At 49.3% G+C, this 26,252-nt stretch overlaps 1 protein-coding gene across 12 annotated transcripts in view; it reads right to left on the reverse strand.

Moving 5' to 3' along the window:
- SV2B (synaptic vesicle glycoprotein 2B) overlaps window positions 1–24,776 on the reverse strand; it is a 100,833-nt gene extending 76,057 nt beyond the window's left edge. For 2 of the 12 annotated variants that reach the window (XM_019726697.2, XM_074318261.1), the window contains exons 1-2: window positions 23,922–24,149; window positions 4,694–4,814 (exon numbers count right to left, since the gene is read on the reverse strand). The gene's annotated coding sequence lies outside the window, so the exon portion shown is untranslated. Of the gene's footprint in view, window positions 1–4,660; window positions 4,815–9,181; window positions 9,204–22,639; window positions 22,858–23,114; window positions 23,140–23,921; window positions 24,585–24,612 lie in introns of those variants that run through there. The other 10 variants (XM_074318268.1, XM_074318266.1, XM_074318264.1 and 7 more) reach the window with 9 other exon arrangements.
- Between the last annotated feature and the right edge of the window lie 1,476 nt (window positions 24,777–26,252).

Here is a 26,252-nt window from a genome sequence, read left to right on the forward strand (position 1 = left end):
GGGGGGGGAGGGATGTCTAAAAAGTCTCCTTGGGAGGTAGTAATGAAAAAAAAAGGGGGGGTTGAGAAAGACCACAATATAGAGACTAGAAACATGTGAGAAGGAAAGAGCTAACTGAAGAAGGAAGATATCACATCTGAATTAGCTGGAATAACAGCTGTGGAAGAGGCGGTAAAAATGGGAGGCGTTCAATCCCACCTACAAATGATTTTTGGTGGGGAACAGTTCTTGCTGCCACTGTTGTTTTAATTAGGTTTGTCTGTTTTCAAGAAAGAAGAAAATGAGAGCTAACATGTACTGAACATTTATGTGCTGGGAACTATGCCTGGCGCAGTATATGTATTACTCCAACATGACCATGAAAAGTAGGTTTCCGTTTAACAGAAGAGAAAAACCGAGGACCTCTGAAGTTAAGCAAAACATTTCAATCAGAAGCCCATGTTCTTTCTAAGTGGCCGTCCTCCCAAATTGCCCTGGACAGTACCTGCGTATGCCTCGTGTACTGGAGGACCCTCTTGTTAAAGAGCATCCACTTTTACTCTCATAAGTGCCCTGGTTTGGAGACTAAGTTAATGAATCATGCTTCGTGGAAGCTACATTGTTGCTCTGTCCATCCCTCCAGGTCTTTCCACAGGAAGGGTCTAGAATCAGAGCAAGCCTGAATGGATTCTTGCAGCAACATCCTCATCGGAGGAGGCAAAGAAGTTCCCGGAGGAGAATGAGAGATGAAAGTGGCAGAGAGGTAGGAGCGGACCGGTCCCATGTTAAGAAATGCCTCACTTTTGGGACCATCCTGCAAAAAGCCCTGGTGCACACGTGGACCTTTTGGAGCTCCGAGAAATGCAGAACCACAAGTGTGATCACCACGGAAGCGTGCTGCACCAGTTCCAGCATCTGGTGGACTGCATACCTGGGAGGCCCACCTGTGGAGGCGACTGAGAGGAAACAGGAGAAGCTCCCCACCCACCCACCCCAACCCCACCCACCCCTGCCCCGCCCCAGCCATGGTCTGGTTGCCATGGCGCCAAGCCTTACCCAAGGACCCTGAGCCTGGAACTGGAAACCGGAGGGTATGGAGCTCCGGACAGCAGCCAGCAAGCACTGGCCTCTTGGGGAACAGATGAAAGCCCTCCCTCCTGTCCTCTGGCCAGAAGTCGTGGTCTGCAGACCCCCGCAGGTCTCCGCAAATTGCCAGTTCAAGCAGGAAGTCCTTGCTGCTGGAGACATTCTATTTGTGTCTGCGTCTGAATAATTTAACACTCCCTCCAAAATAGACCATCGTTAGAAACTTTCAGTTTCTTTGCATTTGAGCAGACAGCCTCAGAAGAAAAAAAAAGAAGAAAAAACGAAAAGGGAATAAAAAGCCCCCACATATATTGCCTGAGTGTAGTGGAACAGGAGGAGGGTGGTGGTTCAATGGTACCGTTTTTTATGCTAGAGCCAAAGCCCCTGCTCACTGGTGCGCTTGACCAAACAGAAAATGCGGCCCTTCCATGTCTAACCAGCCCTAAAACCAAGTGGACACGGCAGGCACAGAACATAGGAGAAAATACCGAGCTCTTACACATTCACAGGTGTCTATTTCCAACTCCCCCACTGATTCTGTGTGTCACCGCGGGCAAGTCACTTAACGTGTATGACCCTCAGTTTGTCCACCTGCAAAATGGGAATAGTAATGTGGCCCCTCTCACGGGGTTCTGACAGTAGTAAATGAGGTAATGGGGTAACGCACCTTTCCCAAGCTCTGGCACACATCAGATGCCCAACAGTCTTTTGTCTCCCTTCCCTTACTATGCACCTTACGCAGAATGGTGCTCGTTCCCATGAGGCACCACAGCCACCACCATTTCCGGCCCTGCATAAAGCTGCTTACTCTATCCCCATAGCTGCGGCTGCCAAACGCTCCTGGTCAAAAACAACAAAATAAACAACATATACATATATGCACACACAGAATACACATATATGTGCACATACACGTACTTGTCCGTTCAACCTCCAATACAGAGGTTCCAATGAACTGAGCCCCTGTCCTGCTTGTCAGATTTGTACAAGGTACGGGTGGCTCCCTACCGCCTACGTTTATTCCCCATGAGGGCTGTTCCAAACCTTTTCCGTGAATCCCACCCCACTTGCAAAACTGTTCTGCTTCCTGCACTCACCCCCAGTTCACTGACTACTGGAACTTTCTCTCATACTGTCCCCGTCTTCGTCTGCTGCACTCTCCTCCTCCTCTCTGCCTCTGCAGCATCACTGCCCATCTCTAAGGCTAATTCCCTGGGCTCAGCCCCACCCCTCCCATGTTCCCCCCAAACTTGACTCCATCCACCAACTCCTCCCTTTGCATCTTTCAGCTCTTACTCCTCTCACCCATCCCTTTTTCACCCTGTAAAAATGCTCAAATATTGCACTATCTGAAACTATCACTTGCGACGCTCTTACCTGCTCAGTCTACATGTTCTTTTCACTACCAATCACCTGAAAGAATGTCTGGATTCACTGGCCCACGTCCCCCATCTCACACACACTCATTTCTTCGCTCCCGGAACTGAGGTGGTTATTCTCACGGCCATGCTGGCAGCACGCCCTCGAGTCTCTTTCCTTATGTCTTACTGACCATTCAGGCACCTCTTGTGGGTCCCCATCCTCCTGGACACCACTCTTGGTTAGATCTCTCCTGCTTTGGGGTCCATGACACCCTGTCTGTCCTGGCTTTCTCTTCCTTCCTTCCTGGATGCTGCTTCTCTCTCTTGTTCCCTCTTTCGTTACCCCCACCTGCATTTTAAATGGGAATGTTCTCCGTGGTTCTATGCACGGTACTTTTCTCTTCTGCCTCTGCTGACTCCCTGGATAATAACGGCCATTTCTGTATCACCACATAACAAGACCTTGACCTTGCCTTTGAATTTGCCAGAACACCATGAGCGTGCCCATGCCGATGTCCACCAACCCCAGAAATGCCCAACGTGAAAGTCAGCATTCCTCTAACACTCCTCCCGTCCTCCCTCCCAGTTGCCTTAATCTACGAACCTCAGCCCCACTTCCCATGCTGGCCTCTCGTCCTCCCCCATTGTCAGCCCCTCCTTTCCCTCCCTCCCTCCACTGGGGAGAACCATCTCCTGGGAACGGCTGGTAATAGGCACTCCCGTTGCTATGCCTGGCAAGTACCAGTCAGTGAGCTAAGAAGTCCACGTGTGTCATCCCACTGGACTCTCCCACAACCCCAACGTGTGTACGATTCCTGCCCCCATTTTACAGATGACAAAGCAGAGGCCGAGGAAAATCATTCTCGTGTCACACAATTAGTAAGTGGCAGGGCTAAGAGGCCAACCAGAGAATTAGGCCCATATATGTATATACACACACACACACACACACACACACACACACACATCCTTCAAACAACCCTACTGGTGGCTCCCCACTGCCTACCAGTTTCCCCAGCATTGTCCCCAAACCTCCCAGGCAGCCATCAGCTGTGCCAGACCCATCACACTGGACCCTCCACGTGTTACTCCCACTTGGGTTCTGTCCACTTGTGCAGCCACTTCTGGGCACTCAGGCCACGTTCCACTTCTGGGCTTTCCCTAAACTTAGCAACCTTCCGCTGGCTGTGCCATCTCACTTGGCTCCGTCCCCGTGCTCCCTCCTCCCCTAATCCCAACTCCGGACAATCAATTTCTCCTTTCTTGGCACCTCCAGCACTTTATCCATACCTTTGCCATCACCTTCATCTCACCCTCCCTCCTGTGATGGTCGTTTGTATCCTGTAGTCCCCCCGTATCAGCAGGTTTGCTTACTGAAGCGTCAGTTACCTGAATTCAGTCAACCTCAGCTTGACAACATTAAAAGGAAAATCCCCCAAAGAAACAATTCGTAAGTTTTAAATCACACGCTGTTCTGAGTACTGTGAATGGCCCTGGATGTGACGCATCCCTTAGTCCAGCACCGCCACGCTGTGGACGCTCCCTGCCCCTTACTCATCTCGGTTATCAGATCGACTATCACGGTATCACAGGGCTTGTGTTCAAATCACCCTATTTTACTGAATCATGGCCCCAAAACCATTCACATAACCTTTGTTACACTATATTGTTAGAGTTGTGCTCTTTTATTATTAGCGACTGTGATTAATCACTGACTGTGCCTAATTTATAAACTTTATCATAGGTGTGTATGTATAGGAAAAAATAGAGTGTATACATAGGGTTCGGTTCTCTCCGTGGTTTCAGGCATCCCCTGGGGGTCTTGCATAGTCCCCCTATAAACAAGGGGGGCCTGTATTTATTTTGGTCTATCTTGAGGGCAAATACCCTCAACATACTCATTTCTGCACGTCATGCATCGCCCCTAAGGCATGTGAAACATCTGTGGAACAACTGGATCCCAGGGATCTGACGTATTCACGGCCACTGGGATTATTTCACGCCTGTTAGACAAGCAGCAGGACGAGAGACTTGCACGTAACTAAAAGAGAGAGCTCCCATTCGATCGGGTGGTGGGGAGGTGGGGGTTCCAGCCCCTGGGTCACGACCTGGTCTACGCACTCGTTCTGACTCCGCGCAGAAAACTCACTGCTCACAAGCTGCAACGTTCATTTTCAAGGAAAGAACAGAACAGCTTTCCCATTCTGACACCTCCTCCCGCTCTCCCATCCCACCTTCTGGGAAAACGGCTTCTGGGGATGACTCACTGGTGGGACAGGATGAAAACAGATCCGACAATCTCTGCTAGATACAGAGCAGGGCTGGTGATGGGCTTTGTCCCCAGAGGCTGGAAGCCGTCTCTGCCCAATTTCAGGTTTGATTGGAGCCCTTGGGATAAAGCGGAGGAAGATTAAGAGCCTTCACAGGTGTATATGCTTCTTTTTCAGAGCACCAAATGTCATATTCACTACCTCCTCCCAAGTTCCTAACAGTTCATAAAGTACATGTCATTTTAAGGTTCATAATGAGAAAAAGAAAAGCTCAAAGAATGACTCTGGAATCTGCTAAGCTTGGCAGAGTTAACATAATAATGCTGCTGAACCCCTGGGAGTATTTCTCCACCCCAATAGGCAGGGCTCCACCTAGGAAAGCATCGTGCGGGAGCCCAGCAGAACACTTAGAGCAAATGCCCTGCTGCTCCTTCCTCACAGACATCTCAGCTCCCGACCCACCCAAACGCCCTTCTGGGACGGCCCTGGGCCCATTCCGTGCCTGTGATACCTCTGGAGTATTTCATTTCTCTCTCATCCAAGAGGCTATTTTTTCCATAGGAAGAACTTCTTTTTTCCCCCAGAATCAGGACAGGACAGACAATCAGCTTTCGAAACACCTACGGAGTTATTCTACCAGAGGAGGCGAGAGGAGCGCTGGACAGTGCTGTGGGCGTGTGGCTTTGGAGAAGAGAATCAGTTCCCGGCAGCCTCAAACAAAGAGCGTATTCCGGGTCAGCCACACAAAGGGCGCGGTGGAGCCGTTTCCAGCCCAGCCTCTGCTCATTAGTTAGAACATCCCTGAAATGCTTAAACTCAACTCCCACGCTCCTCGCTCTGTCTCATCCACACTTTTCTCTAAAGATAAAGCTGAACACCCAGGGGAAGGAAAAGTAGAAAACATCTGAGGAGCATCTGCCACAGGCCCAGCTCAGAGCTGGAAGCCTGACATTCATTCAGTGCTCACAAGGACCCTTCAGGGTACATATGGTTATTATCCCATTGTACAGAAGGAGGAACTGAGGAAAGCTCAGAGAGGTTAAGCAACTTGCCCAACATCACACAGCTAGTGATTGACGGATCTAGCATTAGAGTCCCAGTCTTTCTACCCCAAAATCCATGCTATGTGTCCTACAGGACAAAGGACCAGACTGAACTGCTCAGCTGTATACTCCTTGAGAACAAGAGCCAAGCCGTAAACATCTCTATATTATCCAGAGCACTCACCAAAGGTCCTCCATGAGCGATAAAAGAACGAATGACTGAATGCATGAGTGAACAATTTAATGAACTAAGAGATTTTCCTACTTCCTTCCTGAGGTGGTTTGTAAGCAGACGTGTTGATTAAGTTTTATGATAAAGCCAAATGCAGAGTGACACCACTGACCAAAGAATGTTAGCTGTTGCAGCAGACAGAGCAACCCTGGCTCACCATGTGAAGCTCTAAACCTTCTTTGATCTATGCCTTCTTTCTCCATGCCCACCACCAGGCTGGGAAAAAGTGTATTCCTTCTTATGGTTGCCCACATATTTATCTTAACAGAACTAAGTCTCATGTGCCTATCTATGCAACGGATTGGAAAGGGAGCACAGTATCATGGAAATGTCAGAGCTGCTGGAATCCCAGAAACTTACTCAGCCTTTGTGACCCATGAGAGTTTCACATGGGGTAATAATAGCCCCCTCCATGCCTCACCAGGTAGGAAAGATCAACTTCAAAAATGCAGCCAACGTTAAGCGTGGGTATAACTAAGGTAGACTGCTGACCATCATCCAGAAGTTTTCCTAAAGGGCTATGCCTGACCTCAGTAAGGAGAATTGTGGTAGGCTGAATAATAGCCTCCCAAAGACACCCACCTCCTAATCCCTGGGACCTGTGGTGTTTTTATTGTTGTTGTTGTTGTTTTGTGTGTGGTTTTTTACATGGCAAAAGGGACTTGCAGATGTAATTAAGTTAAGGATCTCAAAATGGGGAGACTGTCCTGAGTTGTCTGAGTGGATTCACTGGAATCCCCAAAATCCTCATTACTGAAAGAAGAAGGCAGGAGGGTCGGAGCCAGAGAGAAATTTGAAAATGTTAAGCTGCTGGTTAGGGGCTACAAGCCTAGGAATGCAGGTGGCGTCGAGAAGCTGGAAGAGGCAAGGGAACTGATTCTCCTCTCGGGCCTCCAGAAGGAACACAGCCCTGCTGACACCCTGACTTTCGCTCAGTGAGACCCATTCCAGCCTCTGATCGCCAGAACTGTAAGATAATAAATGTGCATTGTCTCAAGCCACTAAGTTTGTGGTAATTTGTTACAGCAGCAGTAGGAAACAAACACAATATCCCAGCCCAAGGTCTGGCTCTCACCCTAAATCAGGTATCAGCCCTATCACATGAATCTGTCTCCATCACCCACGCGTTCCAGACTGGGATATCAACCAGAAGGCCAACCTAGCTTATTTGCAAGGAGTAGTCTACAGGTAAGGCAGAATCCCAACCTTGGCATGACCAGCACCTCCTCTCCCATCAGGCAGACCAACCTGGGAGGCCCAGCCATCTTTGGAAGGATGCTAAGGAACACGGGACTGGAGCAAGGAGAGGCAGAGGAGTCACCCCGCTCCCGGGCTCCAGCTCAGAGCCCGCTGCACTCGTGCCCACGGTAGGCACCGCCTTGCCTACTGTGTCTCTTGGCTAGAGACATACTTGAGTCTCTTGGCTAGAATGCCCTCTTTCTGGGGCAGTGTTTGGAAGGCACTCCCAACGTCATCTTCTGAGAAGCTCCTTTCTCTATGCACACTCGGCTGACTAGCACCTTTTAAGAGGGTTAGATGTGTTCTTTCTTTAGGATTATGGCTATTAAATAAGTAATATTTCTAACGCACTTAGAACGCAGGCTTAGCCAAAAGTAAGCATCAATAAATGTCATTTATTATCATTATTATCGTTATCATTATTATTCATATTCAATCCAGTTCAGTGGGTTGGGGGCACTTTTCTCGCTTCAAGGTGACTTTATTTTCACACTCTGCTCTTTATTCCCTGGTGTTAAATTTCCCAGTTTTCAAGGGAAAGTCTCACCCCTCGTACTGGTTGCACGACAGTGAGTATACAAAGGTCACCTGGGATCATTGTTGGACAATCTGTACGATCCTTTTCTATAAATGAGAAAATGTATGTGAACCTGTGAGTACAGGGCCCGGCATAGAACAGAAACTCAACAAGTGTTTATAGCCTCGTCCACTCACTCTCCGTTATGGGCTGAATTGCGTCCCCTCCGAATTCATATGTTGAAGTCCTAACCCCTAGTGCCTCAGGAGGTGACTCTATTTTGACATCAAGCCTTTAAAGAGGTGATTAGGTAAAAAAAAAAAAAAAAAAAGGCCATTAGGGTGAGCCCTGACCCCATCGGACTGGTGTCCTTATAAAAAGAGGAGCTGAGGACACACAGAAGAGGCAGCGAGGATAAGTGCAATCAGAGGGACAGGACCCCATGACACATGAAGAGGTGTCAACAGGGTGGATGTCTGCAAGCCAAGGAGAGAGGCCCTGGAGGAAGCCAAGCTGCTGGCACCTTGATGTTAGACTCCCAGCTTCCAGACCCGTGAGGACATAAATGTCTGCTGCTGAAGCCGCCCGGTCTGCGATATTTTGTTATGGCCGCCCTAGCAAACTCATACACACCCCTTTCATGAACACATATATATTTTTTTTTTTTTGCATCTCTGCACAACAGAAAGCTGTCTCATGACTTAAAAGATGTCCCCAATCCCTGTGGGCCCGTCCACCTCTGCTTTGGGAGGTAAGGATGCATGTTTTCCCACCGGGACTCAGCTGCTGAGCCCGGCACTCAGGAGAGGGTTTCTCACTTCCTGAGGAAGGAGGTACATTAGCTTCACAATCCCCCCAAGAGTCCAGCATGGAGACTCATGCATCAGAGCCTGCAGAGGAAACACCACACCACTGGCGCCACAAAAATAAAAAAAATTTAAAAAAACCTGCAAAATCACAAATGACCAAAAAAAAAAAAAAAAAAAATCGCAACTGACAGATTCGTGACTTCCCTGAGGGAATAAATAGAGAGAACAGATGGGCCCTGAGGCTGGAAAGTTTCATTTAAACCTTAATAAATAATAATTTGATAATGTAATGAATGCAGTAAGGAAAGAATAGCAAACCCACACCAGCAAGCCAAAACAGCTTGCCCGCCCTGGTGTTAACCCAGCGCCATAAGGAGGGGCACAAGGTCACGTGGACAAACGATTTCCCGAGGGATTGGAAGCATCCTTCCTTCCTCAACTGGAAAAGCGTAACACCTTGCGATGGGTATAGAGCAACACAATGCACCCCATTTTCCCTGTGCACCTCTTCAGGACACCTCTCTGGGCACCAGTCCTCTACACGGGCCCAGGTGATTTCCAGGTAAAGGGGTCCCTGGAAACATGCAGGGCACACAGAGCAAGTGTGCTCAGCGCTTAGGGCGGTCTCCCCCCGAGATTGCTTACCCAGCAAATCCAGCCCATTCCCAATCGCTCTGTCCTTGCTCATCTCTGAAGGCCGTCAGTGAAGACATGCCCAGTGGAGGGAACAGAGCACTGGACGAGGAGTCCGAAGGCCTGGATCACACCACACACCAACTAGGAGACCTCAGATGAGTGACTAAGCTTCTCTGCAAAGTGCGAATCATACTGCCTACCTTGCAGTTGTGAAGTTGAACTTGTTGTGAAGAGCACACGAGGTCTGCTCTTTAGAAAATGGCAGGCGAAGAATGCATTCAACCTCTGCAAATCTCCCCTTGTGTGTGTGGGAAATAGCAGAGCGTGCACAGGGACCCATGAGTGTCTGCTGCATGGATCCTGACTTTCTAGGTTATTCCTGGATAAACGAATGCAGGCTCTCTGGTTTTATGGGCCACCCACACAGTCTCTTTCCCGAGCTCTTACGTAAATAGATGCTTTGGACAATACAGGACTAAGAACAGACAAAAGGTTGGAGAAGATGAGCCCCAGATGCAAACCATCCTAACTGGGACGTCTGGTTTTGTGAAATGACTCAGAGAGACAAAACAAGCAACTAGAAGCAGCAGACAGGATGGAAAGGGAGCCAGAACTGGAGGCATCAGCTCTTCAGCAAGTGTGCTGGCAGAGAGCAAGCACAGGACCGCAGTCCAAATGGCTCGCAAGGCGTAAGGATGGAGCAGAGTCAAGCCGGCTGAAGAAAGCGGAGCCATTATGACAATTCAGACAGGGGACTCAACCCCATGCACCCCTACTTTCCCAGCTGGGTCCCCAGGAAGAATGCCTAAGGGCCCTCTTTGTGAACATCATGACTTAAGCCTTGAGAGGGAGGGAGGGCACCTTGATTATATCTCCTCTGAATCAGGCTCTATGCTTCTTACCTGCGTGCACAACACCCCCAGCCTAAGGGACATACGTCAGTGAAATATGTCTCTAGGACCGGACATAGGAAGCACTTGCCAAATGCGAACTGTATAGCACATACTAGGGATGCAGCCTTTGTGGTCAGACTCCTGGAGTCCACGGACAGGCATTACTTTTAAAACTACGGTTAATTTAAACAGATGCTTTCCTGAAGTGGGTGCAGAAGGGAAGCGAGTGGCAGAGGGGAACTGAACCCCAACTGGGATGAGGACCCACGTGGTCCAAGAGAGCTGAGGTTTTGATCTCATTTGCTTCCATTTTTAAGCCAATTCCTCTCCCTTCCCCTCCAGCTACTGTAGTAGGTGCCCTGTTTGGTTTGCCCTGCTGCTGAGTCCATCTTCAGAAAAAAAAAGACAGTAAAATTATGAAAAAAATATAACAGACGTGAAAGTCAAAGAAATGAGATTCTACACAAGGATTGTGGGTGACTCTAGAAAGCAAATGAGAACAGAAACAGAAATAACAATGAAAGGTTTACGCTGTCATTGGGTCTCAACTTTTGGCGGCACGTTAGGCTCACCAGACAGTTTCCTTAAAAAATTCCATTTCCCAGTCCATTCCCTAGAGTTTCTGGTTTAAATATTCACCAATTTTACCAATAAATTTGGGTCATTTCAAATTCCCTCGCAAATGCAAGGCTTAGAGTAAGCCACACGTTCTGTATTACATCAGTTTACAGCAACCAGAACCAGGAGTGGGATTTGTCACTTCCTAATAAATTCAGGGAGGTCAGCAAGCGGCCCGGACTTCAGCACGAGAACAAATGAACTGCTCATCACGGCTTTGAACTCCCATCTCAAATGACAGAGTACCTTAGGCACAGCTTACCTTCCTTCTTCCCTCATCCACTTTAGCCATTTAGTCTCTCCCTGGAAGCGAAGGCATTGTCAAATTAGGAAAAGATTGATCTTTGAAAAGATAGCTTTCACCATTGGGAAGAAAGAGCTTATTCCCCCCAGAAACGCCAACCCTTTGCTCTTTGCAAGGATATGCTCCGTGCCAGCATTTTATGTATGGATTTTGGACCCCGCCTTCCTTTCAAAAGTGGAGCCACTTGGCCGGGCATCCTGCAGAGGTTTCCATCTGCTGCCGGCCAGACAGAAGCTGGGGATTAGGAGTAAAAGCCGGGAGCCCCAAGCGGATCAGCCTGAGTGCCCACACCCCCAGGCCAGGCTTCCTGCAGAGAGCTCATCAGCCAGGGCAGAACAGAGTGAGGCGCCACACAGAGCTGAGGGAGGAGCCGTAAGAGGAGCCTGTGGGGGAAGGAAGTAGGTGCATAGTGTTTGTCAACCTGGCAAGCCAGTGAAGCGTAACAATGTGACGATGATGATGATGATGATGGTAGCACTCCCCAGAACTGCTCTGGTTCAGACTGGCCCCTCTGAAGCTGGTGGCTCCTGTGTATGCTGTTTTGGGGCGCCCAGTTGTGAGCCAGACGTGACGATCAAAGGAGCAGTCTCACACACGTTTGTGTCCTTCCACAATGCCAGCCTTTATTAGAATAAAGCCACGGATCTAGTCCTACGGACTCGGATTCCCACAGGCATTAACCAAGGCTCTGGCCAGACGATCATCTCCAATAGTCGAGGGAGAGCGGTTTCACACGAGAGGGTCGCACAGGTTTGCAAGCGATAGGGCTAGGCCAGGTGAACAGAGTCTTAGGAAAGAAGGATGAGAGAGTCCGGTGTTCAGCGAGAGCCCCTTCGGAGCTGGGTTGCATAGCGTCGGGCGTCAGGCCGGGCTGGCGAGACTGTCAGGAGGCGAGGCTTCAAGTGCTGTTTCTGGAATGAGTGCAGCCGTGGTCGTCAGCTGTCAGTTGAGGCCTGAGCGAGGAGCCATCAGAGAGCTCTGATTTTATGCTGAGAGTGGGTGCGGCGCCCCCATCTGCAGTTCGGAAGAGCCATGCACATGGTCACACTCCACCCTGGGCCTCGAGTTATCCAGTTCGGGCGTTAACTGGGTATGCCTTTCATGGTGTGACTGTCACTTCGTGACTGACGGAGCTGTCAGAGTTATGAGTCCCTTTTGTGCTCACAATTAAAACGCTATATGGGGCCCCGTTCATTCTCAGTCGTCCACCTTAGCGCTGAGGGGCCTCTGAGAGAAGGAACCCTGGACCCCAGTTCAGCTCTACCAGCTGCCGAGGCAGCAGGCCACTTCTTCAGGTGGATGTCTTCCTGTGGTGATTACACTACTGTTTGGGCAGCCCTGGGCCTTCTGCTTCTCCCCTAAGCTTTATGTTTCCCGTGTGGAGCCGTCTGGACCTTCCCAAACCCTCAGTGAGTGGAACAGAAACACGTGCTTTTCGTCCCTTAGTGCTGTACAACCATCCCTCTTTCCTGATGGTATCCGCTACTCCATTAAGCCTCCTGCTCACCAAAATGTCCAGACCAGAAGTCGGCACCAGCCTCTATGTCTTCATTTGTCCCAAAGTCCAGGGGACATGTCAAGCCCTCCTCAGAGCTCTCGAGCATAGTCCACTCCACTAATACCACAAGGGAGTGGAGTGTCTGCTGGCTTGCAGGTGAGCAAACACTTGGCCAGGCTGCAAGCGACCGCAACTCCCCCTGCTTTCAAGCGTTCCCACGTCTACCCAAGGGAGTCTCTCAGAGTCCCTTCACTTGATCTTGTGGGGAGCAAGTACTTCCTACAGGCCAAGATGCCAAAGATTCTGCTTTTCCTTTCCGTCTCTATGCTGACATAGACCTGGGGACTTCGAGCTGAGGGCTCCAAGGCCAGCTCGGCTACCTCTTAAAAATCCATGAGGGACCCCTGTGATCTGTGGCTCACTTTAAAAAGCAGAGTGCCTGAGCCTTCGTATTTTCAGATTTGTACTATGAACGCCCATTCGGGGACAATAGAAAAGTCCCACTCGACATCCTGTTACACTAAGTTACCTTGCTTTGGTGGATCCAATTATTAACTCCAATTCTTCTCCCTTATGTAATATTACAATCCACATTCTCAGTCGTGTAAACTTGCAGTGTTTTCCATGGTGAGAGGAATATACTTTCCCACCTCATTGATGTCGGGCGTGGCCATGTGAGTGACTTTGGGCAATGATATTAGCAAGCCTGATGTGCACAGAGGTTTTAAATGTGCTTGTACAGTTTGGCATCCTCGTACCAAAAGTATCTGACACTCATCATTTGCCACGAGACGAACATATCCTTAGTAGCTGCTAGTAGCACCCTATTGGCTGGATGAGAGACAGGTGGAGCAAACCTGAACCTGACCTGCAGCATGAAGAAGAATCTCTCCAGCTGACCGTCAAACTCATAAGTAAGATAAATGACGTGTGTGGGGGAGCCACTGAGATGCCTGGGGCCATTTGTTACGCAGCATTATTAGTATGCAGTAATAGCTGACTCATCCATTCGCTACAGGCCAAACGTTTTGTTGAACACGATATTATCTCACTTAACTTATTTCTCTTAACAACTGTATGGATAGAGCACTACTACTCTTATGCTTGTTTTACAAATACGGAAACTGAGGCACAGAGCATTTAAGCACAATTAGTAAGTGAAGGAGATAAGCTTCCAACCCAATAACCTGACTCCAGAGCCTCCACCATGGAGCATAAAACAGAAGGAGAGAAAGGTATATATAACTCTGTGTTCTTCTAAGTCTATACTCTGACATTGACCTTGGGCTTAAAGTCACATGGTTGCTTAGGAGCTTCCTATCAGCATAAGTCTCACCAGATCCCAAGGGCTGCGGCCATTTTTCTAGCTCTGTCAGTGTGTGCAGAGAATGAGACAGGCCGCCCTTCCAGAATACATGACCCTCCCCTGAACTTCAAGGAGGGCAAGTCCCACGGGGAATTCTACCCGAGGAACAAGCTTGCCTTTGTGAAGTGCAGTCATCCAACGATTGGCGCAGCACTGCACCGCACACAGCTTTCTCTGCCTGTTCTTAGGCTAAGCAAATAAATATCGCTGGATTTTTCTCCTGAATAGTATATTATTATTACACAATTGCCAGCTGCTGGGATTATACACGTAACCTGATAATAGCAAAGCAATATGCTGTCCGGTGTGCAAACACCACCACGCAAAACAACACAGCCTCGGGTGCCAGTTCTCCTTCAGAGCCTGCAAACAGAAGCAGAACAAATCCAGGCCACCCACTCTCTCCCGCTTTGGGGAGAACAGAGTAGCAGGCTGTTTGGTCCTGAGATGGATTTTCAGTCTTCAACTTCTCAAAATGTTCTATGCACAGGGAGAATACACAGTCACGTTCTTTGGCAGAATAACGCGTCAACGTGATTCATTCAGTGACACACTTTTTTCTTTAACCAAAGTTGGTGCCCCTGACGGGCCGCAATGGGGCTGACCGATCTTTAAGTTATACACAAGCTAGCGATTCTGAGAACAAACATCATGTCTTCTTTACTTACCACTAACCCCAATGCCTAGCTCCGAGGGCAGTCAATACATACTTTTTAAATAAAAACATGTAAAAGGGATTTAAAGGGGAGTGGGAAATCGATCTTTGAATTTTGAATATTTTTACTCCTCAAATGCAAGAGTAGGGCAAGTCAGGACAGGATTATGAAAATGAGAACCCCTTAGGGAAGGGAATATGGAGACATAGCCAGAACCTAAGTCTGTGACTCACCAACAAAGCGAATGCTTCGTGGTCTTGGTTTCAGCATGAGAAGCTCAGTGTGTGTGGTGGACATTTGTGGGCTTTGCCTGCCCAGCAACCATGCCCCCTTCTTTAGCTAACAAGACCTCCATCTTCCTTTGAGGAACCCCCCTTCCCTCAGTCCACGTGGGACTCATAGTTGGGGTGGTCTCAGGTGTGGGCCTGTGACCCTAACTGAGCCAGGCAGAATCTCTCATCCCAGAAGGTGAATCTTAAGCTGAGCACACAAATCCAGAAAGTGGTTGAAGGACTCAGTCCCTTTGGGGGTGTTTCTAAATAGCCCATCTGTTAGCAAGGGAGCAGGCAGGACTTTTCACAGACAGACTGGAGACGTCCCCAGAAGACAATACAGAACTGACACCAGCCCTCAAGCACTCCCACTGACCCACTGTTTTTGTTCTTTCAGCCAAACTCCTTTCCCTGAACCCTGCATTGGAGAACTCCAATCTGCCAACAGGGGTTCTAATGGGCCCCAGGAAATAAGTCACCTCCCCCTTGGGGCGAGGTGGGGAGACCTCAGTCTCTCCCTCCACAGTATTAAGGGGCTGGGCTTCAATAACCACAAAGGAGCCCCGTGTGTTGGATCCATAGAAATTGAGCCCTGGAAGGGCTGGGTCTTGGCAACACAAAGCTGGCATTGTCAGAGCCCGCGTGGCTTGGAGTTTAAAGCACTTAATCCCCCAGCTGGACAACTCGGACAAAGAGGATTAACGCTCAGATGAGAGCCATCGTCCAAATATAGAGCAATCCAAGCACAACATTAGAAATGGGAAGCCCCCGCACCTCCTCTGGCAAGCTCTTGCTCTCTGACCCTTTGGGTGAGCTGATGGATGAACCTGCCGGCACCCCAAGGTCAAGGGGTTAGACCCTCTCCACGTTCCTCCACCACCTTTCTCAGTTTCCCAATCCAGAGTTACAGCATTTCTCCTTTGAAATATGCAGGTTTGTTTAAGAAACTCCGAGGCTGGTACATAGCCAACCACGGAGCACCTCCTGTGTGCCAAGGCGTGTGTTAAACATCAGAGCTACGGTGGTCGAGAAGAAGACATGGTCCCAGTTCCCAGGGAGCATTCAGTCCGGGGAGAAGGCACCAACAGAGTGCCACGTACCCTGCTAACAAGCACTAAACACCCATGATCTCCTCAGTAAATGCCCCTCAAGAACTCCAGAATGATCTTATTATGACCATTTTACAGATGTGGAAACTAACGCCACTGTGCAAACAGGAGGCCACCAATCCTGCGACGTGAGGGCTGGAGCCCAGCATAGCTTCTCTGCCAGCAGTCGGCCACCAGCACCAAAAGGAGGACACAAAGCAAGTCACCATCACAGGGAGTGAGAGGAGACCTTGCCTCAGCACCCCACCCTGTCCCCATGCTGCCTCTGCCCATTTCTAACCCACCTCTTCATCATTCTACTTGAGCTTGTTTTTCCTAACTTCAATTTTTAATCGACTGCTTCTACATGGCTTTTCTATAGCTTCCCTTTACTTAAAGCTTTATTCTGATGCTTTAATTATAAAGTGTTTGCTTTTACTCCATGGACCATGGGTGGGATGCGTTCATCAGTCATCGTCGGGGAAGGACTAGAACTGAGTCCCGTGCACCTTCCACGGCCAAGGTCAGAAACTCCTGACATTGCTCTGACCTCTCCAGCTGCATTCCCTGGCCCAGCACTCTGCCCAGAGCAGGCCACCCCACAAGGCCACGTCCTCTCCCCAGAGCTGCCTGCGTGCCAGCTGGGCTCCATTCCTCGGGGCCATCTGCTGCACCCCAGATCAGGCGAGAGGCCACCGTCAGATTCCGTGCGTGGCAGGAGAGCAGGGGCCGCAGACTAGCAAAGGGCAGCCTTCAGAGCACGTGGCCTTGGGGAGCCGACAGGGGAAATCCCACAGGATGCTTCAGAGCAAGCTGTTTAGGAGCCTACCCAGGCTCTCACCTGCCAGGGAAAATGAGCCGTGGATTTCTAAGCATAAGAAAGAAGACCCAGGCCCCATTTTCCAGTTCCCTCTTAATCTCTCCCCTCAGATGACCTTAGGTTGCTGCGGCACTGATTTGGGCTCTGGTCCTCTCTCTATCATTAACTTCCTGTAGGACCTTCACGAAGTTCCTTCTCTAGACTCAGCTCCCTCCTCTGCTTAGTAAGGAATTTAGATTCCTGCTTTGTAAGGTTCCTTCAGCTCTGGAGCACTAAGACCCTATAGTTCAAATAAATGCCTCCCTTGTCTTGAACTTATTCTGGAACTGAAAAAAGAAACCTGCCCGTGAAATATTGATTAAAACAAAACCTGCACACTCAGGAGTAGTGATGGCTGGTGCATTTATACAGGGACATGTTCTGTTCCTTCTCCTTGGCAATATTCATTTGCAGGTTTCTGTCATGGAAGACCTTGAAAACTCACTGTCCCTGCTTGGGTGAGTTTTAGGAGCCCAGAGCTCCTGCCAACATAAGTGTTATCTGGGGCTGATACAGGAAGCAGCTCCCAGCTTGAACAGCCCGACCTCCAGACCCAGACATCTGTGACTCAGGAAGGCCCCAGCGGTCTGGCAAAATGACCTGCCCTTGCACCTATGCAGAGCTGGACGCGAAAGGAAGGAGGTTGTGCGTCCACTTCTCCAGGGGTACTTTTGCCTGTGATTTGTTTTCTCTGAGCCTCAGATTTCCCATCTATAAAATGGAAACGAGAGAAAGGCTATAGCCTATACGATCTAGCTCCTACAAGAAGTGCAGTTCAACTCTGCTGCTGAGGGATGACAGTCACCAGTTAAGGGAGAATTTTCAATTGTCTTTTGGGACCAGAAAGTTAATGCTACTCTCTCCGCTGCCACTCACGACAGAAGCAAGCTCTCATTACTGAAGGGAACAGGAAGTGGGTCGAGCAGGAGTTTCTATAGGAAACAGGAAGACGTGCTATGGCCATAGACTTTTGAGTGGTGAGCTGAAGGAGGGGATCCGTGGTGTGGGTCTTTATTGCTAGAGCAGGAGGCACTGTTGGGTGAGACGTAATCAATGGTCAGGTCAGCAAGGGAGCTTTGGCTTTGCTGCTGATATATCGGACAGCTCCAAGGCAATGGTGCGTGTATGGTCCTGGATCTAGAGGAGACCAGAATGGCAGCCAAGGCATGGAGGTGGGAGGCACAGAAACCATTAGCTGCCGGGTACCTAGTAGGTGCTGAAGACTTAGCTCATCACGGTCACGTCCACTCTCATTTCTTGCCCAGGCCAGTGAGGAATAACTAGAAAGAGGCTTGGGCAGTAGAGCAACCACAACAGTATTTCCTCATTCATGTGTTGAATAAATACCTATTGTGTACCTACTGTGTGCCTGGAACAGGGAGAACAGTAGACACTTGCAGGAGAACACACAATGGGGCAGATTGACTCAGAAATTTCCACATGGAATTCCAAAGAACTATGGGACATTGCAGAGCTGAACTAGTGGGGTGAGCTTATGGCAGAGAATAGAAGGTTGGTTTTCCTCTGCGGCGCCTCAGGCATCTCCAGCCCATGAGGCTGTTTATCATCCACTTGTCTGATTTTAGACATCATGGGTCCCGTGCAAATCATCTTCTCAATAGCACTGGGGACATTAAATGGCAGGTGCTCAATTCTCTCTTCACACAGAATTTTTAAGTCCCTCAGCAGGTATGGTGAGCCCTTAGTTGACATTTAGACATTTAGAACATGTTTCCAAGTCCAGGAGCATAAAGGGAACTGAAGAATACTTGAGTATTATTACTACCATCAGCACCACCATCACCACCACCATCATCATTATTTTACAACTGAGGAAACCAAGGCTCAGAGAAGTTAAACAACTTGCTCATGTTCCCCCAGCTAGAAAGTAACGACGCGTGAGTACAAACCCAGTCCCACTGCAAACGAAACTCACACTCACCATATTCAGCCACACCATGGGGAGAAAATGACCAGCACCTTGAGTCAGACTGAAGTCACTCCAGCCTTCCCCTTTTCCTCTAGGGCTACTGCCTACTTCTCTCCTTTTATAAACAGGAACACATTATGCAGGATGCTGTCGATACGGGATTTTTTTTCGGGCAAGCTGGTGACACTCTTTCACTTGGCATAAAATCGATTTAAATAAATTTCTCCCTTTTTCAAGATGCTTCCCTGCTCCTGCTCCATCTTACATGAAGAGCAGTATAATAATAACCCAAGAACATCACACCCCTGAATTTTAGCCACCTCTCTCTGGAGGATTTTGCCTCCTTTTTGAAAGTATGAGCTATTTTTTGGGGTTTCCACTTGTTTCTCTTTCTTACTTGTCATCACACATTGCTCTCTATAAGATGTAAGCGATTGGAGCCTTCACATGTAAAGTCTGTTTTTAGAGAACTAGGTCCCCAATAAGCCTCCCAGGAGACCTGGGAAAGAAAGAGATTAACCTCAGGGAATTACAGTTCCAGATCCACCAAAGCAAAGATGTACAGTCACCTCCAGTGAGTAAATGGTTCCATTCATTCATTCATTCAATAAATATTCACTGAGCACATACTACGTGCCAGGCAATACTCTGGGCGCTGGTGACACAGCAGTAACTTGGCCCATTGAAGGGACAAATAACACGTTAATGATACACAAGTGTATATCTCCTTCGTGATTTCTTGCTTCCACACTAGACTCATATGTACAACTATCTACTTAACATATCCCATTGGATGGCCCATCGAACCCCATAATGATGCCTTCTCCACCTCAGTAAAGGGAAACGCCTTCCTGTGGCTCAGGTCTAATTATGTGGCATCATCCTTGACTCCTTTCTTTCTTTCACACCCTACATCTAAGCCATCAGTAAGTCCTATCTGCTCTATCATAAAATATATCCAGAATTTGGCCACTTCTCACCATCTCTGCCACTATCCGTCCTGGTCCAAACCACCATCATTCTTCACGTGGATCATTGCTATAGCCTGGCTGACCTTCCTGCATTCACCCTGGACCCTCTGGAGCCTATTCTAAGGTCTAAAGCTCAAGTGATCACCATAAAACATAAATCAGATAATGACACCCTGGGCTCAAAATTCTCCAATGGCTTCCTAGCTCACTTAGAGTAACGGCCCAAGTCCATACTAGTCCCTACAAGGCTCAGTATTACCTAGATGCGTGCTGTTTGTCTGAGCTCATCTTCTACCATGCTCCCCCTCCCTGGGTTCCTTCTACATGAGCCTCTTTGCTGTTGCCAGAACCAGCCAGTACTCTGTTGCTTAAGGCCCTTTGCACTTGTTTCCCCTGCCTGGAAGGCTCTTTCCCCAGATAACCATTCTATAAAATGCCCATCCCCTACTCTACCCTACTTCCCTACCCCCACTCAACCAGGCCTTCCCCATCCTCCTTTTCCTGCAGGATGTTCTTTCATCACCTGATAGTACACATTTGCTTCTTTACTTACATATTATTTGTCCCCTCCAACTAAAATGAATGCTTCATGACAATGGATCACATTGTTTTTACTGTTGGATCCCCTGGCACACAGAGAACACTCAATAAATATTTAGTGAATGAATCACTACCTAACCATATATATGTCGAAAGTAGGTCAGCCATGGAAAGACAGAAAAAAAAAAAGAACAGAAAAAGAGCAAGTTGCAGGCATTGCCCATTCAAGCAGAGTCCAGGAGAAAAGGAGGCTTAGTCAAGGGGACTTGAAATACTAAAGTCCCTACGGTAGATTGATTGTAAAGCTACCCCCACTTCTCCCCCTCCCGGGATCCCCTCTTTGTAACGTGGCTCCTCCCTCCCTCGCTCTGGGCTGGCCTTGTGACTGACTCTTGTCAACAGGCAAGGATGGAGTGCCAGTGTGCCAGTGGCAAGCTTAGGCCTCCAGGGGCCATGCAAGTGTCCGCTCTCCCGTAGGCTCCTGCCCTTCACGTGAACACACTGGGCTCGTCTGTCATCCCACCTGAGGTCATCCTAGAGCAGCCAGCCCTCCGCCTCACCATCAGCAGACCAAATCCACATGAGCAAGCCCCACGGAGATCAACCCAGCACAGCCCAGGTCTGCAGAACCGCCCAGCCAATGCACAGTCATGAGAAAAAAAATAAAGGGCTACTGTCTTAAGCCACGAAGCTTTGGGGTGCTTTGTTTGATAGTCCCACCGGCCAGACGGGCCCTAATGCACATGATTGGTCCTTAGGGGAGACATGTAAGCTGCTTTGTTCTGAGTATGTGCTCATCAAGGAAAGCGTCTCCTTGTGATTTAGCTCTCATGGGGGGGGGGAGGGAAGGAGTGCGGTTCTACAGGAAGAAAACACACTAGCCATGCCACACAGGGTCTCAGCCACTGCAAATCAATAGACTGGCATATAGGTGAGCGAGGTCCCTGGGATGTGGCCCAGAGACACAGATCCGACCTCTCCAGCAGCAAGAATGAAAGCCAGACCTCGGATCAGGGAAATTCACAGAGGTAAACGTCACCTTCTAAGGTGACTCAGGGGACATGCAGCCAGCCACCCTGACCGTGACCCAGTCTCACCACATCCTAGTTCACAGACTTTGACAAAGTTTTCTGGCATCCAGCCCTGTTTCTGTCCATGAAACGCACACTAGTAGCCTTATTGCACCCAGGTGACGGGGTCTGTCCTGTGGAATGGGGCTCTCATGTCCCAAAATCATGTTCTCCAGAGGAACCAAAAGGGACAGAAGAGCAAACCGATCTTCATATTAAGCCTCCAGGATGAAAGCTTCGAAAAAATTCACAGCACAGTGTTATGCAAATGCATTCCACGGCACACCAAAGGTCTGTACGTTTCCAGGGGATTCCAACACCTTTCCATAACCATAGAAACTATTATTGTTCTCCAAGAAAAAAAAAGAATAATAACTAGCAAGGACAATACCTGCAGGGCTATTTGATAAAGGCGACCCTTTCTTTCATTGCAGGGGAAAGGAAACCAACATATTACGAAGGCTCAAAAGAAACATAAATACAGTTCTTGATCTGGATGAAAGCTATCCGAACAGTGTTTTCTTCAGTCTCCCTGATTCTTGCCCTTCCCATCGCCTTGTAAAGACGGTGCCTCTGCTTGCTACATTCGTTTATCTGATTGACCACAGGAAGCTATGTCTACCAACCAAGCTTCTAAACGTACAGTGTAGGATTTCAGCCAATTCCTCAGACAAGAGCTCAAGACATAAATCTTAGTGACAAATGTAAATCATAAGAGAAAATGCCCCTGTGACGCGGGCGTGGTACCCCTCTGACTTTCCTACTTTGGGTCCCCTCACTCACTCCCACAGCCCCCTTGGGCTCCTCTCTCTGGTTTTCCTATGAACATACCTCTGTCCTGCTTTGGGGTTTTTATAGGTGCTGTTACTCTGCCCAGAATGCTCTCCCTCAGACATAGGCCTGGCTCGCTCCCTCACTTTCCCAGGGATCTGGCCAAATGTCACTTATCAGCAAAGCTTTCTCTGACCAAGCTGCATAAAAAAATAATCCTTTCCCTGCCCTCTGGCAGCACTCCCCATTCCTTTTACCGTACTTTATTGTTCTTCATTGCAATGCACCACTGGCTGATACACTATCTAGTTACTTATTTATTTGTCCATTAACACACACACGCACGCATGCACATGTTAAGCCCTTTGAGGGGTTTTATTTAGTACATTTCCATATTACTCACCCATAGAGCAGTACCGACACGTAGTAGGTACTCAGTGAATGAACTGCCAGTTATTTCTTGAGCACCAACTTGTGCCAAGTAATTTATATCCGACAAGCATTTCACAGTGAAGAGATAATGTTAAGCGCCTACTACGTCAATATTATAACTCTGTTGTTATCTCTCCATTTGACAGCTCAGCAAACCGAAGCTGAAGGAAAGGCTAAGTCACTTGCCCAAGACACTCACCTCGGTCCATTTGAACATGAAAGCCCACGTTCCTTGCCATGCACCAGTCTGCTTTTCAAGTACCTTAATGATGGTTTACGTGATAAAAGTACATGCCATATACAGCTCTGGCAAATATGCAGAACACCAAAGCTCTTCGTTTTATCGTTTTTCATCACCCACCACAGCTTTTGTCCAGGAAGAAACACCCATGAGCCTGGATGTTCATCTCCCAGAAAAGACTGGAAGTAACAGCTTTAGCTTTCCTTTATTCCACCCCCATTGAGAGACAATCAACGTCAGAGCTTTCCTTTTGAACTGGGCTGGGACAAGGAAACCACAGGTCAGGGACCGAAGGGGGAAGAAAGCAGAAGTTCAACTGCTCTGAGAATCCCTCAGAATTTTCCAGAATCCCTGCTTTGGGGAAGTATTGCTTCAAAACCTTCCTGGACTGGAACTTAGGAGAACAATCCATTAAAAAAAAAAATAGCCTGACCTGCATTGGACGCATTCCTCTTCTGGTGTCAGCCTGTGCCCGTGTCTACTGGGGTCTGGTCACGTACTAGCAGCGCCAGCCCTTTTGTGACCTGTTAAGCTGTCCCCATCCAATGGTGGTGACGTTGATGGGGTGGGAGGGAGAAGGATATGGGTCACTCACAGACTAAGGGACCAAGACAGGGACCCAGTCCCTACTGAAATCGATGCCACGCCTCAGGTATGAGGGCTTCATTTTAAAAATAATCCCTGCCACAATTCATTCCTCCTCCATCTCTGTTCCCACCACGGTTTTTTCACACCTGCATTACTGAACTTATCACACTTCATTATTACAGGTGTTTCTCCCATACCAGGTGTGAGCTGCCGGGGAGCCTGGTCTGTGTTTTTGTCATCTCTGCAACCCCAAGGATTAATCCGGCCTCTGACACATACTAGGTGCCCAGGGTGGATTTGCTGACTCAAGAAAGATGCAGACGGAGCCTGCACTGTATCTGCTGCCTGGGCTGGAGCAAACAGGACAAGTCTGGAAAGGGCAGGAAGCAGAAACATACCAAAGACCAGTGCAGACCAGAGGCCCACTCATGCTGGTGACAATGCCCAATTCTCCCCCAAACACACACACACACACACACACACACACACACACACACGCCCCTCATCCCTCACCTGCCACTCCCTGAACCTCAAATCCACCCACATTTATCTCCTGAACAGGCTTTTACAAAAGGAGCACGCATCCCCCAGTGCCCCACGCCACCCACCGGGGCCACTCTTATCGGAGCCCAAGACAGCGACATTAAGTTACCTTGAAACGGCGCATCTGTGATTTCTGGTGGAAGGATCGTGTTTCAGCAGCCGGGCTGAACCCTGGACAGACGAGATATCTAACACCGGGCTGCGGAAGAAACAGCAGTGCCTCGCTCCTCCCTGGCTAAACGCATTTGCTCACCCATCCCTGCAGAGCAAATCATGTTCCTTTCCTTGCGCTAAAATCCATCTATAAACAAATCCTGTGTCCCTAAGAAACCGCTCCCACGCCCGTGGAGGGCGCCCTCCACACACAGAAACGCACACTCACAAACCCCAACCCGGAGTCACCAGGTGTAAGCGTGTTTCCCATCTGTTTCTCAAGAACAAACCAACAACAACAACAACAACAAAATCGAATCCCACAGGAATAGAATTGAAAGTAAAAGCGGTGGCTAGGACGCTGAGGGAAACCGAGCTACCAATGTCCGCAGCATAAGTTGCAAAACTACGTAGGGAACTAACAGTTCCAACGGGGTTTTAAAAACAGCCCTTGGGGACGCCACCTTCGCGGAAGCGCGCAGCCCTGGGCGGCGGGCAACTCCTCGCTTTTCTGCGCCCGCTTTCCAAGACTTCCCCTTGCCTTTTGTGCCACTGACGACCAACATTCAGAGGTACCCGCTGCACGTTCCAGCACCAGCAGGAGAGCCTGGGAGCCCCCAGTCCGCGCCCCGAGCGCAGTCCCCTACCTGGGTGGGAAATCCGTGGGCGGCCGCTCCCGGGTGAGGACCGAGCAGCGTCCGCCCCAGGCGATCCCGGCGGAGGCAGGAGCCCGCGGGTGTCACACCTGCATCACCGAGCCCACGCTGCCGCCGCCGGCCCTGGCGCAGCGCGCTGCGCGCCCCCGCCGCCCGGAGCACCGAGGGTGGGAGGCTCCTGGGTCCCCTAACCAGTCGCTAACCCGCTCTCTACTCGGCCTGGGCATTAAAGATATTCGCTGTGGGCAGCTCTTCATTTCTAAATCCCCTTCTGATTCCAGGCAGAGTGTTTGGGATCGTTCGGTGGGGAGGGGACCCAGTGGGACCCCAGGCTATCTGGATTTGCAGACCAATAAATATTAAACTTTTTATTCTTGTTTCGAATTCGTACCCAATTGATTGTTTGGATTGGTGCTCTCTACCCAGCCTGGGGCGAGGGGATCTCCATTCACCATCTCCAAACTAGGACATGTCAGAGGGTAGGACTCAAATACCCGGAAGGGGAATCCTCTGAGAGTCCCACCCCCAAAGTACTTTAGCTCATGGATGTAATTAAATCGCTGCCCTTGTTACCCCACAAGGGAACTGAAAATAACCTACTTGGCAAGTGGGGGGAAGGAGGAGGCCGAGGTAGGCTTGATGCATTAAACAAAGCCCTCCACAGGTCTCCCTCTTTCCCACCCCACCTCATTTCCACCCACAAAAGAGGACAGTCCATTCACCTGAAAAGTCACCTGAAAGGCTCTTCTCAGGAGCGAGGCAGTGCCCTAGGAGGCAGTGAGAAGCAATGAAACGGCACTGAAAATTCGGAGGTGAAATCAAACAACATGATGGCCTCCTCTAGGGTCTGGCCCTGCATTCCTTTTCCCATAGTGCTGAGATGGAGCCCAGGCCTAACGGCCTCTTCCGTCCTCCCCACCCAGCACAAGCCTCCATCACAAGGCCTGCAGCCTCACCTCCTCACTATCTGTACAGTCAGCGCACGGCTGGCAGCTCCCCTGTTTCTTCCCTGCTTCTGGCCCCATCATCTGTCACCGGGATGACGGCAAGGGCTTCAACGGCTCAGCCTCCTAGGCACGTTTCTTAAAATGTACATGTGGTCTTGACCCTTTGCCCCCTAAACCCCTACACTGCCTTCCCAAAGCCCTCAGAGAAGCCAAAACTCTCTTCACCGGTCTCATCGGGTCACCAAAGGGCAGGCCCCTGCTGAACCCCACAGCCTCCCCTCTCCATCCCCATCTCTCCCCATGTACTCCAGCCATACCAAACTTTTAATTCCTTGCACATGCCTCCGTCTCTCACCTCCAGGCCTTTGCATAGACTGTTCCCATACATGCAATGGTCTCTTCCTCCCAGTCGTTTTATCCCTGCCGAATGCCTAAGGGTTCTCAGTTGAGACATCTCATCCTCCAGGAAGTCTCCCCTCATCCCTGCACTAACTGAGTTCTCCCTGCTCCACGTGCCTAGAGCCACCACTCTTTTCTCTGCCACCACCCCCAACACATGTCACTAAACTTAGTTGCCTAATGTCTATCCTCCTTACTAGAATGTCAGTTGTTGAAAAGCATGTCTCTTTTGTTTGCCACATGTGCACAGGACACACAGCATATAGTGTCTGCTCAACCTCTATG

The sequence above is a fragment of the Rhinolophus sinicus genome, linkage group LG13, assembly GCF_036562045.2.
Source record: "Rhinolophus sinicus isolate RSC01 linkage group LG13, ASM3656204v1, whole genome shotgun sequence".
In the NCBI taxonomy this organism is placed as follows: Eukaryota; Metazoa; Chordata; class Mammalia; order Chiroptera; family Rhinolophidae; genus Rhinolophus; species Rhinolophus sinicus.